Source organism: Hemitrygon akajei, chromosome 15 (assembly GCF_048418815.1).
Source record: "Hemitrygon akajei chromosome 15, sHemAka1.3, whole genome shotgun sequence".
NCBI lineage: Eukaryota > Metazoa > Chordata > Chondrichthyes > Myliobatiformes > Dasyatidae > Hemitrygon > Hemitrygon akajei.
The window spans coordinates 33,045,098-33,062,867 of record NC_133138.1 but is presented as its reverse complement, the minus strand read 5'-3'; the positions used below and the strand labels follow the sequence as shown (position 1 = coordinate 33,062,867).

At 42.2% G+C, this 17,770-nt stretch overlaps 1 long non-coding RNA gene across 1 annotated transcript in view; it reads left to right on the top strand.

Annotated features, from left to right (window-relative positions):
- LOC140739579 (uncharacterized) overlaps positions 1-15,539 on the top strand; it is a 57,596-nt gene extending 42,057 nt beyond the window's left edge. Inside the window, exons 2-3 of the long non-coding RNA XR_012101678.1 lie at positions 7,443-7,576; positions 15,087-15,539. This is a non-coding gene — a long non-coding RNA (uncharacterized lncRNA). The remainder of the gene's footprint in view (positions 1-7,442; positions 7,577-15,086) is intronic.
- The last annotated feature ends 2,231 nt before the right edge of the window (positions 15,540-17,770 follow it).

The window sequence follows — 17,770 nt, the reverse complement described above, 5'->3', positions numbered from 1 at the left end:
CTGTGCAAGCTGCTAGTTTTTCAGCTTATGTTTAGGTTACTGTCGAGGATAAGAGATAGGAGAACTGTGTGCCAACCAATTAGGATGGCCAGATTAAGGGGAGGTTTCTGTGGTGAGGGACACTACGGTTGAGTTGGGGTTTTTGTTAGGGAGAGATGGAGAGAGAAGTGGTCGTAGGATTCGACCCAGAGCAGGGCAGTGATTTGATGAAGCCCGAGGTGAGATCGAAGGAGGATCAACAACAGGAAACCGTGAGCTCCAACTTGTGCACATTAAACTGTTTCATTAAAATGAGCCCTTTTCTTTTCTTGTCCTTTCTTTACTAATCCTTTAGTCAAAATAAGAATTACAAAGCTAAATCTTTTAATTGTATGCGGTGTACAGTCTGTTATTTTGTGGCACTTACTTGTAACAAAGTAACAAACCACACAGCATCCACACAAACAGAAAGTTTTGGGGTGGCTCGTGCCTCAATCTCACACATTTGGAGATTGTCTTCCCTAGACTTATACAGCTGACGGAACCAGAGTATTTCATTGGATTGAAATGTCAACTGTTTATTCATTTCCATAGCTGCTGCCTGACCCTTTGAGCTCCTCCAGCATTTTATGCGTGTTGCTTCGCATTTCCAGCATCTGCAGACTTGCTCACATTTAAGATTTTCTTTTGAAATTCACTTATGAAATGAGAAGCTTGCCAGCAAGAGAAGGATGCATTACTGATCTCTAAGTGCCTGTGAGAAGATGGCACTGAGTACTCTTCTTCAGCTACGACAAGCTCTATAGTAAAGTTACACTGGCATAGTTGTTTGCTGATGGAGAATGATTAGCAAAATATGTTGCATCAGACTGTTGTGTGACACACAGCGGAACTTAGATGTGACTTATCATCGCACCTTATGTTGAGAGAGGTCACTGGCTCAGGCGAAGCTTGCTGATGAGATAGTGCCGAGAACACCAGGGATAATTGTGATGTTTCTTTCTACTAGTCTGATTTCCCAACGCACAGCAAATAATCACTGGCGCTTCATTATTGGCTTCTGTCTTTAAAATAAATGCTTTTTTTTAAATGTGTACTTCTTGCCCTCAGGAATGTAGTCAGAAAGGAAGAATAACTATGTGGAGACATGTGGTCTTCAAGGTCACATCAATCTGTGGCAGTTTGCAAAATATGAACTCATCCCATTGTGTGATGGCATGTAAATTGGAAGGTTTTTGTCCCATGATAGCACTAAAATTGTAAGGTTACTCTACTAAATGGAAATTTGTAAATCGTAATAACCACTTAAATATAACTGTGAGGTCATACAATTATATGGTGGTATGCATAATGATGAGCAAGAAGGTATATGTGGTTAACAGATGTAAATAATAGTTACAATGTAGCATTAACAGAAAAGTTGTGGGTACGTGGCAAATTGAATGAGATGCAAAACAAAAGAAATACTGCTTTTATATATCTTTCACAGCTCAGATGTCTCAAATCTTTGCCACTGCCATCTGCTTTCTGAATGGACATTGAACCCATGAACAGTACCTCATCAATTATTTTACTTCTGCACTTCTTATTTGATTTGACTATCTAATATATCACTTATTGTAATTCACAGTATTTTTCTCTATTATCATGTATTGCATTGTACTGCTGCTGCAAAGACAACAAATTTCACAACATATGCCAGCGATATTAAACCTATTTCTGGTTCAGATTCTGAAATCTCTTTGCAACTGATTAAGTTGCCTTGAAATTATGTCACCACTGCAATGCAGGGTAAATAAGAAAAAGATTGATTAAAGAACTGAGCATTGATCTCTGGATTCCCAACAGATGTCAACCACAGACCTTGGGTAAAACACAAAAGAAACAATGAACATACTCTTATACACTGTACCTCCTGACCTGATAAAGAAGCCACTGAGTGTATGTTTGTGGGCTTCTACCGCTGTAGCCCATCCACTTCATAGTTTAATGTGTTCTGTGTTCAGAGATGTTCTTCAGCATACCACTGTTGTAACATGTGGTTGTTTGAATTACCATCACCTTCCTGTCAGGTTGAACCAGCCTGGCCAGTCTTCTCTGACCTCTCTCATTTTTCCCACAGAACTGCCGCTCACTGGACATTTTTTTTTTGTTTCTCTTACTATTCTATGTGAACTCTAGAGACTATTGTGCATAAAAATCCTAGGGGATCAGTAGTTTCTGAGATACTCAGTCCACCCTGTCTGGTCTCTACAGTCATTACACGGTCAAAGTTACTTAAATCACATTTCTTTCTCATTCTGATGTTTGATCTGAGCAACAACTGAACCTTTTGACCATGCATGCATGTTTTTTATACATTGAATTGCAGCCATATGATTGGCTGATTAGATATTTGCATAAATGAGCGGGTGTACAGGTGTATCTAATAAAGTGACCACTGAGTTTGTAATTCCGTCATGAATACCTCTGCAGCAAATGTTTACTGAATGTACAAACTTTTTACAGACAGTCACAGAATTGAATCCATGGTGCTTTTGTCTTTCAATAACCGCTACATACTGTACTGTACTTTGCAAAGGAGGTGGGGAAACACAGTAGCCCAGCAGTTAATATAAAGCTATTACATCATGAGCAACCCGAGTTCAAGTCCTGCTGCTGCCAGTAAGGAGTTTGTGAGTTAGAATTCAGAAGAATGAAGGGTGACCTCATTGAAACCTATCAAATTGTTAAAGGCCATGATAGAACGGGTGTGGAGAGGATGTTTCTTATGGGGGAGAGTCTAAGACCAGAGGACATGGCCTCAGAATAGAGGGGTGCCCTTTCAAAACTGAGCTGAGGGAAATTTTCTTTAGCCAGAGAGTGGTGAATCTGTGGACGCCTTTGCCACAGGCAGCTGAGGAGGACAAGTCTTTATGTGTATTTAAGGCACAGGTTGATAGATTCTTGAGTGGTCAAGGCACAAAGGGTTACAGGAAGAAGGTAGGAGATTGGTAATGAGAGGAAAATTGGATCAGCCATGATGAAATGGTGATGCAGATGAAGTGGTAATGGGCCAAATGCCCTAATTCTGCTCCTATATCTTATGGTCTTACGTACATTTTCCCCATGTCCCCATGGATTTCCTCTGGATGCAATGGCTTCGTCTCACATTCCAAAACCATACAGGTTAAGGTTCATTGGTCACATGGCTGTAATTGGGCAACTTGGGCTCATTGGGCTGGAAGGACCTGTTAGCATGGTGTATCTCTAAATATAAAAATGTAATAAAATGTTTGATGTGAGGACAATTTTTTTAAGCTGTTACGATTTAGCAGCCTTTTCAGCAACTTCAGATAACCAGCCCCTTCAGTTTGTGTGATTATCTTCAGAACATCTAAACTGGATTAATATATGGAAGCAATTTCAAAGAAGGTACAACAGTGCAGAGAGTGGTGAATCAGCAGAATTCTTTGCCACAGGCAGCTGTGAAGGCTTAGTTTGAGGAGACTTGGTATGTCACCAAGGATTCCCACAAATTTCTATAGATGTACTATGAAGAGCATTCTAACTAGTTGTATCACCTTTTGTATGGAAGGGCCATGGCACAGGATCAGAAAAAGCTGCAGAAAGTTGTAAACTCAACCCGCTCTAGCTCCCTGGCATCCAGAACACCTTCAAAGCCAATGCCTCAAGAAGGCGGCATTCATCGTTAAGGACCATCCTCTCCCAGGACATGTTCTGTTCTCATTGCTACCATCAAGGAGGAGGTAGGGAGTCTGGAGACACATACTCACCTTTTCAGGAATAGATTCTTCCCCCACTGCCATCAGAATTCTGAATGGACAATGAACTCCAGAACACTACCTCACTATTTTTTTATTTTGCTCTCGTTTTGCACTGCTTAGCTAATTAAATGTTAATATATAATTTGTATTATACTTTGCACGTTTATTATATATTGCAATGTACTGCATCCTTAACACAACAAATTTCACAACTGATTCTGATCCTGAGTCACATCTACTATTTGCTCAAGTTCTTCCTTCCATGGATGTATCTTTTGGTTATTTTTCAGCAGTCTCTTTTATTTGAAATGTCACACAGCTTCAGTCACAGCTCCAGTGCTTATTGTTTTCTATCGTTTTCTTTTTCCAGTCTTCATCATTTTCTTTTCTGAATTCCATCACCTCCAATTTACTCCTCACACTGAGACTAATAAACCTACATCACCATCTCTAATCCAACACCAACAACATTTCAGTTGGTCTTAGTCCCATCACAGTCATTCCCACAGCACTCTCCACCCCTTCTGTCTTACCTGACTTTATTTTATTTATTAACATTCCAGTTTTGATGAAAGGTCATCAGCTCAGGCAACATTCACGTTTCTCTATTCATGGATACTGACTGATCTGCTGAGTCTTACAAGGAATTTAAATTATTGTTCAGGTTTCTAACATCAGTCTTATTTGCTACTTTCTACTCTTAAAGTAAGATTGAAGATGTTTAGAATGTGTTCATAAGCTGTTGATATCACTGGCAAACCAACATTGGTAAATTGGTTTATGTTCTGAGGTACAATGAAAAACTTGTTTTGCATACTTTTTATACAGACAAATTCACTACAACAGTGCACTGAGGTCATGTGTGTGGTGATACATTTTGGGATAGCATATGTTAGAAGAAATTATCCAGTCAGTGTCTTAGCAATTAGAAACATAGAAACATAGAAAACCTACAGCACAATACAGGTCTTTCAGCCCACAAAGTTGGGCTGAACATGTCCCTACCTTAGAAATTACTAGGCTTACCTATAGGTTTCTATTTTACTAAGCTCCATGTACCTACCTAAAAGCCTCTTAAAAGACTCTATCATATCCGCCTCCACCACCGTGCCGGCAGCCTATTCCATGCACTCACCACCCTCTGAGTAAAAAACTTACCCCTGACATCTCCTCTGTACCTACTTCCTAGCACCTTAAACCTGTGTCCACTTGTGGCAACCACTTCAGTCCTGGGTGTGGTGAACTACATATACCTGTCTGGACTGCTCCTGTGGCTCCTCCCACAGACCCCTGCTGACTGCTTCTGTGGCTCCTTCCACAGACCCCTGTATAAAGGTGATTGAGGCCTGAGCCCGGCCTCATTCTCCAGGATGTAGTGTTGTTCATTCTTCCAGTCAATAAAAGCCGATATCTCGCTTCTTACGTCTCAGAGTGAGTTATTGATGGTGCATCACTGGGAAAAAGCCTCTGACTATCCACACGATCAATGCCTCTCATCATCTTATACAACTCTATCAGGTCACCTCTCATCCTCCGTCGCTCCAAGGAGAAAAGGCTGATTTCACTCAACCCCTTCTCATAAGGCATGCTCCCCAATCTAGGCAAGATCCTTGTAAATCTCCTCTGCACCCTTTCTATGGTTTCCACATCCTTCCTGTAGTGAGGCAACCAGAACTGAGCACGGTACTCCAAATGAGGTCTGACCAGGGTCGTCTGTAGCTGCAACATTACCTTTCAGCTCCTGAATTCAATTCTATGATTGATGAAGGCCAATAGACCGTATGCCTTCTTAACCACAGAATCAACCTGTGCAACTGCTTTGAGGGTCCTGTTTTGCAGCTTGTTGATTAGAAATGATGGTATGATTGTGTTGAATGCTGAGCTGCAATCAATAAACAGCAGCTGATGTAGGTATTGCTACTGTCCAGCTGATCTGAGGCCACGTGGTGAGCCAGTGAGATTGCATCTGCTATAAACCTACTATGGTGATAGACAAGTTGGATATATTTGGTTTGTTTTCTCTGGAGTGTTGGAGGGTAAGGCATGACCTGAGAGAACATATGAAATTGTGGGAGGCATCGATAGGGTAGTCAATTCAGAGTTTAAAGATTTATGAGGCAAGACTTTTACTTGGAGATGCACTGGCTTGCGCTGCGTGAAGATGTGGAACACTTAGACATGGCAGCAAGGTTTATGAGCAATTTAGACAGCTACATGATATCAGAGAATAAAAAGTTATAGACCAAGCACAGGCAGATGAGATTAGTTTAAATCAGCATCATACTCAATGCAGGCATGGTTGACTTAGGAGTCTGTTTCTGTGCTGTACTGTTCTATGTTCTATGAAAGATGATTGATACACTCCATGCATTGAAATAAAGAACCATTTGGGAGTAGTCAAAGAATACTAAAATTTACAAGGGCACAGATCTAGATCTGTAAAGTGGTATTAGGTTATATGTCTCTACTGGCCAACAGATGCACAAGCAAGACCTTCTACAACTACGCGAAGAAAACAAGCATATCAAAAATTAATGTAGGCTCCATAGACCCAAAAAATGATAACAGGGAATGAGGAAATAACTGAGGCAGTGAACAATTTGTCTCTGTTTTCAGTGCAGGAAACACAACAAGACAGCCAAGATCCCAGAGCTGAGTAGGAGCAATGAAATTAAAATAATTAATACTAATAAACAAAAACTGCAGGAGAAATGAAGGAGGCTAAAAGCCAATAAATCCCCTGGACCTGTTTGTCTGTATGTTAGATATCTAAAATAGAAGAGTGCAGAGATTGTTAATGCATTAATGATAAACTTCCAAAATTCCCAAAAGATTAGAAGACAGTAAAGGTAACAGTTCTATCTATAAAAGAAGAGACAGACAGAAGAGGGAATTATAGACCAGCTGGATTTGTATCTATTGAAAGAAGTCTGGAATCTGCTATTATGGACGTGGTTACAGGATACTTAGAAAATCATAATTGACAGAATCAATATCGTTTTATGAAAGAAAGCATACATGGCAAATCTAATGGAGATTTTTGGGTGTAAAGGAGCCATTTATGTTATATAATTGGATTTTCATAAGTCGCTGGTCAAAGTATCACACACATTGGTATATGAATTAAAGTTTCTTAATGTTGGTACAACATATCAACACCAATAAATGGTTGGTTAAAAATTCAAAAGCAGTGAATCAGGACAAACACAATTTTAAAATCAGATGACTATAACACGGACATCAATATTGGGCCTTCAGTTACTTCTGTATATTCTGTATTCTGTAATGCCCAAGAATGAAAAGAAGAGTGTAATATATTCAAAAACACTGCATTAGAAAAAGCCATGAACAGATGAAAAGAAACTGCATCTGCAGGAAAACATGAACACCTGCTCTCTTTCTGTTTTTTGTCCCATTTTGTTCACTTCCCGATCCACCTGGCTCACAGCACATTACCTTATTTTCCTCCTTCACCCTCTCCATCTGCCCCTCACCCACATATTCCTCCATTGTTTCCCCTTCCCACTACCCCTCTCTTTATTCTATGCTCCACCTTCTTCTGCTATCAACTTTCATCATCTTCAGCTTCTTGTCACTTCCACCTTTCACCTTCCAACTCCCTTAACGTGACCTTCCTATCATCTGCCAGCTCTTGCTCCACCTTCATGTTATGGTTATCTTTCTTCTATTTTTCAGTGAAGTTGAAGAATCTTGACCTGAAACAATGACTGTGCATTTCCCTCCAGACATGCTGATTGAGGCATTGAAATCATCTGGTGCTTTGTGCAGTGCACCCAATTCCAGTATCTGCAGTTTCAAGATCTGAAAAGGTAATTTATGACACAGATATGAAATCCTAGATTTCAGTGCTTTAAAAGGGATAGAGGGGGAGGAAAAAGGGGAGGAGGGGTGGCATTACTGGTCAGGGATGCTGTTATAGCTGCAGAAAGGGTGGTTAATGTAGCAGGATCCTCTTTTGAGTCAGTATGGGTGGAAGTCAGGAACAGGAAGGGAGCAGTTACTCTACTGGGTGTATTCTATAGGCCCCCGGTAGCAGCAGAGATACTGAGGAGCAGATTGGGAGGCAGATTTTTGAAAGGTGCAAAAATAACAGGGTTGTTATCATGGGTGACTTTAACTTCCCTAATATTGATTAGCATTTGATTAGTTTAGATGGGGCAGAGTTTAGATGGGTTTAAACAAGGGTTTAGATGGGGCAGAGTTTGTTAATTGTGTCCAGGATGGATTCCTGTCACAGTATGTTGACAGACCAACTAGGGGGAATGCCATACTAGATTTAGTATCAGGTAACGAACTGGATCAGGTCACAGATCTGTCAGTAGGTGAGCATCTGGGGGACAGTGATCACCGCTCCCTGACCTTTAGCATTATCATGGAAAAGGATAGAATTAGAGAGGATGGGAAAATTTTTAATTGGGGAAGGGCAGATTATGAGGCTATAAGGCTAGAACTTGCGGGTGTGAATTGGGATGATGTTTTTGCAGGGAAATGTACTATGGACATGTGGTCGATGTTTAAGGATCTCTTGCAGGATGTTAAGGATAAATTTATCTTCCTGGTGAGGAAGATAAAGAATGGTAGGGTGAAGGAACCATGGGTGACAAGTGCGGTGGAAAATCTTGTCAGGTGGAAGAAGGCAGCATACATGAGGTTTAGGAAGCAAGGATCAGATGGGTCTATTGAGGAATATAGGGTAGCAAGAAAGGAGCTTAGGAAGAGGCTGAAATGAGCAAGAAGGGGGCATGAGAAAGCCTTTGCGAGTAGGGTAAAGGAAAACCCCAAGGCATTCTTCAATTATGTGAAGAACAAAAGGATGACAGGAGTGAAGGTAGGACAGATTAGAGATAAATGTGGGAAGATGTGCATAGAGGCTGTGGAAGTGAGCGAGGTCCTCAATGAATACTTCTCTTTGGTATTCATCACTGAGAGGGAACTTGATGACAATATGAGTGAGGTTGATGTTCTGGAGCATGTTGATATTAAGGGAGAGGAGGTGTTGGAGTTGTTAAAATACATTAGGACGGATAAGTCCCCGGGGCCTGATGGAATATTCCCCAGGCTGCTCCACGAGGCAAGGGAAGAGATTGCTGAACCTCTGGCTAGGATCTTCATGTCCTCGTTGTCCATGGGAATGGTACCGGAGGATTGGAGGGAGGCGAATGTTGTCCCCTTGTTCAAAAAAGGTAGTAGGGATAGTCCAGGTAATTATAGACCAGTGAGCCTTACATCTGTGGTGGAAAAGCTGTTGGAAAAGATTCTTAGAGATAGGATTTATAGGCATTTAGAGAATCATGGTCTGATCAGGTACAGTCAGCATGGCTTTGTGAAGGGCAGATCGTGCCTAACAAGCATGATAGAGTTCTTTGAGGAGGTGACCAGGCATATAGATGAGGGTAGTGTAGTGGATGTGATCTACATGGATTTTAGTAAGGCATTTAACAAGGTTCCACATGGTAGGCTTATTCAGAAAGTCAGAAGGCATGGGATCCAGGGAAGTTTGGCCAGGTGGATTCAGAATTGGCTTGTCTGCAGAAGGCAGAGGGTTGTGGTGGAGGGAGTACATTCAGATTGGAGGGTTGTGACTATTGTGTCCCACAAGGATCTGTTCTGGGACCTCTACTTTTTGTGATTTTTATAAATGACCTGGATGTGGGGGTAGAAGGGTGGGTTGGCAAGTTTGCAGACGACACAAAGGTTGGTAGTGTTGTAGATAGTGTAGAGGATTGTCAAAGATTGCAGAGAGACATTGATAGGATGCAGAAGTGGGTTGAGAAGTGGCAGATTGAGTTCAACCTGGAGAAGTGTGAGGTGGTACACTTTGGAAGGACAAACTCCAAGGCAGAGTATAAAGTAAGTGGCAGGATACTTGGTAGTGTGGAGGAGCAGATATATCTGGGGGTACATGTTCACAGATCCCTGAAAGTTGCCTCACAGGTAGATAGGGTAGTTAAGAAAGCTTATGGGATGTTAGCTTTCATAAGTCGAGGGATAGAGTTTAAGAGACGTGATGTAATGATGCAGCTCTATAAAACTCTAGTTAGGCCACACTTGGAGTACTGTGTCCAGTTCTGGTCGCCTAGTGAGGTTGCATAGGAAGGATGTGGAAGCATTGGAAAGAGTACAGAGGAGATTTACCAGGATGCTGCCTGGTTTAGAGAGTATGGATTATGATCAGAGATTAAGGGAGCTAGGGCTTTACTCTTTGGAGAGAAGGAGGATGAGAGGAGACATAATAGAGGTGTACAAGATATTAAGAGGAATAGCAGAGTGGACAGCCAGTGCCTCTTCCCCAAGGCACCACTGCTCAGTACAAGAGGACATGGCTTTAAGGTAAGGGGAGGAAAGTTCAAGGGGGATATTAGAGGAAGATTTTTTACTCAGAGAGTGGTTGGTGCGTGGAATGCACTGCCTGAGTCAGTGGTGGAGGCAGGTACACTAGTGAAGTTTAAGAGACTACTAGACAGGTATATGGAGGAATTTAAGGTGGGGGGTTATATGTGAGGCAGGGTTTGAGGGTCAGCACAACATTGTGGGCTGATTGGCCTGTAATGTGTTGTACTATTCTATGTTCTCTGTTCTATGGTGGCGGGATAGCAGCAGTGGCGGCAGACGGATGAGGCAGATTTGGGAGAATCACAGGGGGAACCGTGAGAACATGTCTCTTCCAAAGGAGGGTTGGACAAGATCTTAAGGACGAAAATGTTTTTCCTGTTATTTTTTCCCGGGAGCCCGCCTTCGTCTGCGACATCTGCTCGCTGCCCTTTGCCACTGCGCCCAGGCTCATCAGCCATAGGTGCTGCCACTTCGAGCCCAGGCCCAGCTGCTCCATCCCCAGTGCCTCCTTGTGAAGCTGCCACAATCTGGAGATCTTTCACTGTGTGGCAAGTGGAGGGGGGTTACCTTGTTGTCCATTCCTAGCAAAGTTCTCACCAGGGTCATCTTGGAGTGGATGAAAGACGCCATTGACCAGAGACTTAGAGATGAGCAGGCAGGGTTCAGGAAAGAGAGATCATGCATTGACCAGATAGCTACACTTAGAGTCGTTGTGGAGCAGACAATAGAATGGCAAACTCCACTATATGTGTGTTTTATTGATTTTGAGAAGGCATTTGACAGCCTGGACAGAAAGTCAATGTGGAGCATCTTACGACACTATGGTGTACCGGAAGAGATGGTGAATATCATCAAGCAGCTTTATGATGGCTTCTCATGCAGGGTCATCCACAATGGGAGACTGTCTGAAGAGTTCCTGGTTACTACTGGAGTCAGACAGGGAAGCCTGCTGTCACCTCTACTTTTTCTTGTGGTACTTGACTGGGCTACAAGAACATCCTATGCTGGCTCAGAGAGAGGCATCCAGTGGACGTTAACATTGAAATTGGAAGACCTGGCATTTGCAGATGATCTTGCTCTTCTCTCACACTGGCTTCAAGATATGCAGAAGAAAGTAGATTCCTTGGGAGAGACCTCACAGCGAGTAGGCCTTAAGATCAGTCAGGAGAAGACCAAAGTTCTATGCATTAATAACAAACAAGAGGAGCCATTACGGATTGAAGAACAAATAGTTGAAGATGTAGACATATTCACCTACCTCGGAAGCAAAATCAGTAAATCAGGAGGTACAGATGAGGACATCAGAGCAAGGATCGGAAAAGCCCAACATGCCTTCACAACCCTGCGACCTGTTTGGAGATCTATGGTCATCTCTGTCAAAACTAAGCTCCGTATATTCAGCTCCAATGTGAAAGCCATGCTGCTATATGGATCCGAAACATGGAGAATCACTAACACCAGCTGCAACAAGATCCAGACCTTTCTCAACAAATGCCTCCGGCAGATCCTCCGCCTCAAGTGGTACGACAGAGTGTCAAACCTAGACCTATGGAAGAGAGCAAACCAAGAGCCCATTGTATTCCAGATAAGGAGGAGGAAGTGGAGATGGGTCGGCCACACCTTGAGGAAGAGCCAGTCGAATGTCACTCGACAATCACTCGAATGGAATCCACAAGGGAAGAGAAGAAGAGGTCGCCCAAAGCAAACCTGGAGGCGTAGGCTTTTGGATGAACTGAAAGCCGCCGGCCAAACTTGGGAGACTGCAAAAGCATCTGCTAGAGATCGCAGGAAGTGGAGGACATTTGTTGAGGCCCTATGCTCCATAAGGAGCAAAAAGGATTAAAGAAGAAGGGAGAAGAGATTGTATGAGGGGTGCATGGGGTCCTTCATAATGCTGTTTCCTTTGCGGATGCAGCGTGTAGTGTAAATGTCCGTGATGGCGGGAAGGGAGACCCCGATGATCTTCTCAGCTGACCTCACTATCCGCTGCAGTGTCTTGCGATCCGAGATGGTGCAATTTCCGAACCAGGCAGTGATGCAGCTGCTCAGGATGCTCTCAATACCACCCCTGTAGAATGTGATGTGGATGGGGGGTGGGAGATGGGCTTTCCTCAGCCTTCGCAGAAAGTAGAGACTCTGCTGGGCTTCCTTTGTTATGGAGCTGGTGTTGCGGGACCAGGTGAGATTCTCCGCCAGGTGAACACCAAGAAATTTGGTGCTCTTAACGATCTCTACCGAGGAGCCGTCGATGTTCAGTGGGGAGTGGTCGCTCCGTGCCCTCCTGAAGAATGTTATTTCATTTTTACTCTGTACTGTACCAGCAGTTATGGTCGAAATGACAATAAAAGTGACTTGCCTTGACTTGACTTGACTTGAAGTGGTAAGATGGATTCTTGACCTCACTATCTACCACATTATGACCTTGTACGTTATTTCTGATCTGCATTGCACTTTCTCTGTAACCAAGACACCATATTCTGCATTCTGTTATTGCTTTACCTTGCACTACCTCAGTGCACCAAAATCAAAATCAAATCAAGTGTAATTATCTTTCAAACCATGCATGGATACAGTTGAACAAGACAGCATTCTTCTGCGGCCACGGTGCATAACGTACATTCAAAATAGCAAGAGGCAAAAAAAAGCACATATCATTACGCAAGAAAACGCATATGTAGTCCAAGACCCTTAGTGACGTGCAAGTTGATTGTACAGCTCCTAGCAATCCAGCTTTGTCATTTCACCAGTTGAACACTGGAGGACAGCACCAGTGGGAGAGGCCAGCTCCCAAATGAGCATGGGCGCCATGCCACACAGCTTGAGGACTACTCATAGCTACTACTGAGGCCACCCTACTCCCTTGTTACCTTTATCATCACAAAACAAGAGAAACAGACCTGCAACTTCTTATATTATAATGTCCAGCAGGGTCTTGTGATCACAGGAGAATCACCCAAGGCAGTCACTCATAGTTGCACTATACGCTGCTTTTGCACATCAACTACGTTGCCTTCGAGTAGCAGGCCTTCAAGTAACATGGTCTGATATTGTTATGAACTGATCTGTAAGAACTGTTTGCAAAACAATGTTTTCAATTTTACGTGATACATGTCTACAAAAAGCATCACAACCTTGTCGTGGTTTGGGGGCTTGTGTGCCTTATTGACCAGAGGTGAATGCTGGCTGGAGTCAGAGCCTTGTGCTTTGGATATTGGCAGGGTCACTCATGCCAAACAGGTCAAAGGGCAGAGGCCAGACTAAAAGATTGATCTATCAATCCTCTAGGTTCGGGGGTTCAGTTCAGGCCTAACAGCCCTGACTGGTCAAACAGCAATGAAGGTTTCTTTTATGCAGCTAAGGATAGACAGAGATAGAGAACCATCATTGCAGCCCTAAACACCTATGGCATAATGGGCAATTTAGTAATTTATTGGCACATCTGTAAAATATAGTAATTTATCAATTTATCAAATCAGTTGTAGTGTTACAACACTACAGGTTACTGTTGTTCCTTCATGAGTGTTGTTTGTAATATTTCATGGACATTCTATTAAATAAGCTTTTTCCTCTGCCTGCTACAGTGCCCATTCAATCAGATATTTTGCTAAGAAAATAGGCTTTGTTTTCTGTTAAGTAAACAAGTTATTGTTGAGCCTGTGATTGTGACACTTATCTTTGATACATAGTTATTACAGTAATGTTAATAAGCACAATGCACATTATTAAATATGATGAGTGAGAGATTATAATCTTATTGCAATACTGAGTTCATTAAAAACACAGGCTGGAAGGTTACACACATTCATCAGTAAACTATACCAATGTAAAGAACATTAAAATGCAATAGGGAGATAGGTTCTTTGACCCATAATGTCTATGCCAAATATGAGACCAATTTAAACTAATCCTAGCTGCCTTCACTTGTCTCCCATTGCCTCCTTGTTATTGTGCCAGACTAAATGTCTCTTAAGCATTGCCATCATAACTCTGTACACCACTTTTACTGGTAGCATGTTTCAGATGTTCTGTTAAGAATATTGCCAGGTGCCCCCTCTCAACTTAAAGCAATACTCTCTAGAAATTGTATTTCCACCCTGAGAAAAAGACTCTCACCACCCTATCTATGCTTCTCATAATTTGAGAAGCAAGTATTGGAGACACATGCTACCTCTGAGTCTCCAATACTCAAGAGGAAACAATCCAAGTTTATCCAAAAAAATAAAGTCAAGCAGTTTCATGGAGAGGGGAGAAGAACTAATATTTCAGATTGATGTCCATTTATCTATAACTCGATGCATCGTGTTATTTAGAAACATTAAAAATAATCAGAAATGCTTAAAGCATTGAATTATATTTTTATGGGAAAACAAATGCTTGGGTACTTCAAACTTTAAGAAGACAACATAAATTTGAAACATTAAGTAAGCTCAATTAGTGTTCATTTCTGGTCACCCCATTACAGGAAGGAGGTGGAAGCTTTAGCGAAGATGCAGAGGAGACTAATTAGGTTACTGTTTGGATTAGAGAGCACGTCTAATGAGAAAAATTTGAGCGAGCTAGGATTTTACTCCTTAGAGTGAAGGAGAATGAGAAGTGACCTGATAAAGACTTGATAGACTTGATAGATTGTAAAGTGGACAGCTAGCACCTCGTTCCCAGGACAGATTGACTAATACGAGAGAGCATAAATTTAAGATGCATGGGAGAATGTATAAGTGGCGATATCAGGGATACATTTTTTTGACACGAAGTTGTGGGTGGGTGGAATGCACTACCAAGGGTGATGCTACATGCAGACACATTAGGGATATTTAAAAGACTCTTAGATAGGAACACAGATGAAAGAAAAATGAAGAGCTATGTGGGAGGGGAGGATAAGATTGATCATAGAGTGAGTTAAAGGGCCAGCACACATCAAGGGGTGAAGGACATGTATGTTCTATGTTCTAACTATACCTTTCTACTACTTACCTTTATCCCTTGTAGCCATTCTTCTCCATCCAAAAGATTAGCAATGCTATTACTGCAGAAGGTCAAGGCACATTCCGCATTTGCAAGAGTCCTTCACTGGATGGCATTTGAACAGGGAATTCCTGCAGTTGTATTCAAATGCAAACATGAGGAAATCTGCAGATGCTGGAAATTCAAGCAACACACAGAAAACGCTGGTGGAATGCAGCAGGCCAGGCAGCATCTACAGGAAGAAATACAGTTGACATTTCGGGCCGAGACCCTTCGTCAGGACTTACATATTCAAAATTGCCTGATGTTATTGCATAGCTTGCATACTGTATTTAACCATCAGAGTATCTTAAAAATCTCTGTCAATAGATTTATGTCCTGTTTAAACAACTGTACCATATAACAATTATACTCTGGCTCTTAAAATCAATCATATTGACTTTAATAGAACTATCTATCAAAGACAGGAGTATTTTACAATACATAGACAGGTCTCTGGGTAAGGTTACATAAGCAAAGCCGCAATATTTAAGAGGTGATTAAAAAGCCTCTGAACATTATTGTCATTTAAAGCAAAATTGGATAGGTATATGGACAGGAAAGGAATAGAGGGTTATGGGCTGAGTGCAGGCCGGTGGGACTAGGTGAGAGTAAGCATTCAGCACGGACTAGAAGGGCCAAGATAGCCTGTTTCCATGCTGTAATTGTTATATGGTTATATGGTTATTATAGTAAGTTGTTTCCTTGCAAATATATGGCTTTTCTTATGCTATGTTTCTGCTTTCTGTTTTTGATGATGCTACCAAATCCAGTCAATCAAAGAAGTGGTAACCATATAACCATATAACAATTACAGCATGGAAATGGGCCATCTCAGCCCTTCTAGTCCGTGCCGAACGCTTACTCTCACCTAGTCCCACTGACCTGCACTCAGCCCATAACCCTCCATTCCTTTCCTATCCATATACCTATCCAATTTTACTTTAATTGACAATAACAAACCTGCCTCTACCACTTCCACTGGAAGCTCGTTCCACACAGTTACCACTCTGAGTAAAGAAATTCCCCGTTGTGTTACCCTTAAACTTTTGCCCCCGACTCTCAACTCATGTCCTCTTGTTTGAATCTCCCCTACTCTCAATGGAAAAAGCCTATCCATGTCAACTCTATCTATCCCCCTCATAATTTTAAATACCTCTATCAAGTCCCCTTTCAACCTTCTACACTCCAAAGAATAAAGACCTAACTTGTTCAATCTTTCATTGTAACTTAGGTGCTGAAACCCAGGTAACATTCTAGTAAATCTCCTCTGTACTCTCTCCATTTTGTTGGCATCTTTCCTATAGTTTGGTGACCAGAACTGTACACAATACTCCAAATTTGTCCTTACCAATGCCTTATACAATTTTAACATTACATCCCAACTCCTATACTCAATGCTCTGATTTATAAAGGCCAACATATCAAAAGCTTTCTTCACCACCCTATCCACATGAGATTCCACCTTCAGGGAACTATGCACCATTATTCCTAGATCACTCTGTTCTACTGCATTCTTCAATGCCCTACCATTTGATGTGATCGGTCCAAGATGTGATCCAAGATGGCGGTGTGACGCAGCTTGCAGCCGCCACTCTGGGGCTGATTATCTGTTATTTGTGAAGCGGGGTGCTGTGCACAATCATAATCGGTTGAAAATGGACATGGGAGCACGGAGGAACATCTGGAAATCTCCAGGAAGACCTTTTTCATTGCTGCTGTGTAGTCCAGGTCTCTGCTGGGAAGAACAGGCCCCCAGTCCTTGGGGTCGCATTGCCGATGGCCATTGGCGGGGGCATCTTAATACGCTTGGCAGAGGATGGTGCTCAGAGAAGCTGTGCCAGAGGGGATGGTCGGAGGTTCGACAGACTCGGAATCCACTGGGGTCAGGTCGCTTTCACTGTGTGCTGCGTCTGCGAGGCTGAGTCGGGCGGTGCCATGGAAATCCACAGCGGGGGTATTCCCTTCTGCCGCTGGCATGGGATGACGAGTGAATCAGGACTCTGAGGACTTGTGAAAACTGTGTGATGGTTTCTTTCGAACTTATAGTCTTTTAACATCTTTGGACTATTTTTACTGTGCCCATGGTCTTTTTTTTAATCAATTATGCTATTGTTTGCACTGTTGTAACTATGTGGTTTTGTGCAGGACTTGTAGCTTTAGTTTTTGGTCTTGTTTTGTCTGGTGGATTTGGTGCTCCTTTCCGGGCTACGCGCTAAGATGGTAGCGTGATATTAATACACAGCAGCCTCTCTGGACTCTGGATTGGGGATTGCCAAACATTATGTGGATTTTCTGGTGTAGTCTGTTTTGTCATATGCTTTTGTGATATCATTCTGGAGGAATGTTGTCTCATTTTTTAACTGCATTGCATTTGTGGTTTCTAAATGACAATAAACTGAATCTGAATCTGAATAATATGCTGTTGGGAATGAGAAGTGTTCCTTTAGATAAAATAAAAAATCTTTGGGAACAAGATAAAGGCCAGCATACCAAAAGCTTTCTTCGCCACCCTATCCACGTAAGATTCCACCTTCAGGGAACTATGCACCATTATTCCTAGATCACTCTGTTCATCTGCATTCTGCAATGCCCTACCATTTACCATGTATGTCCTATTTTCATTAGTCCTACCAAAATGGAGCACCTCACACTTATCAGCATTAAAC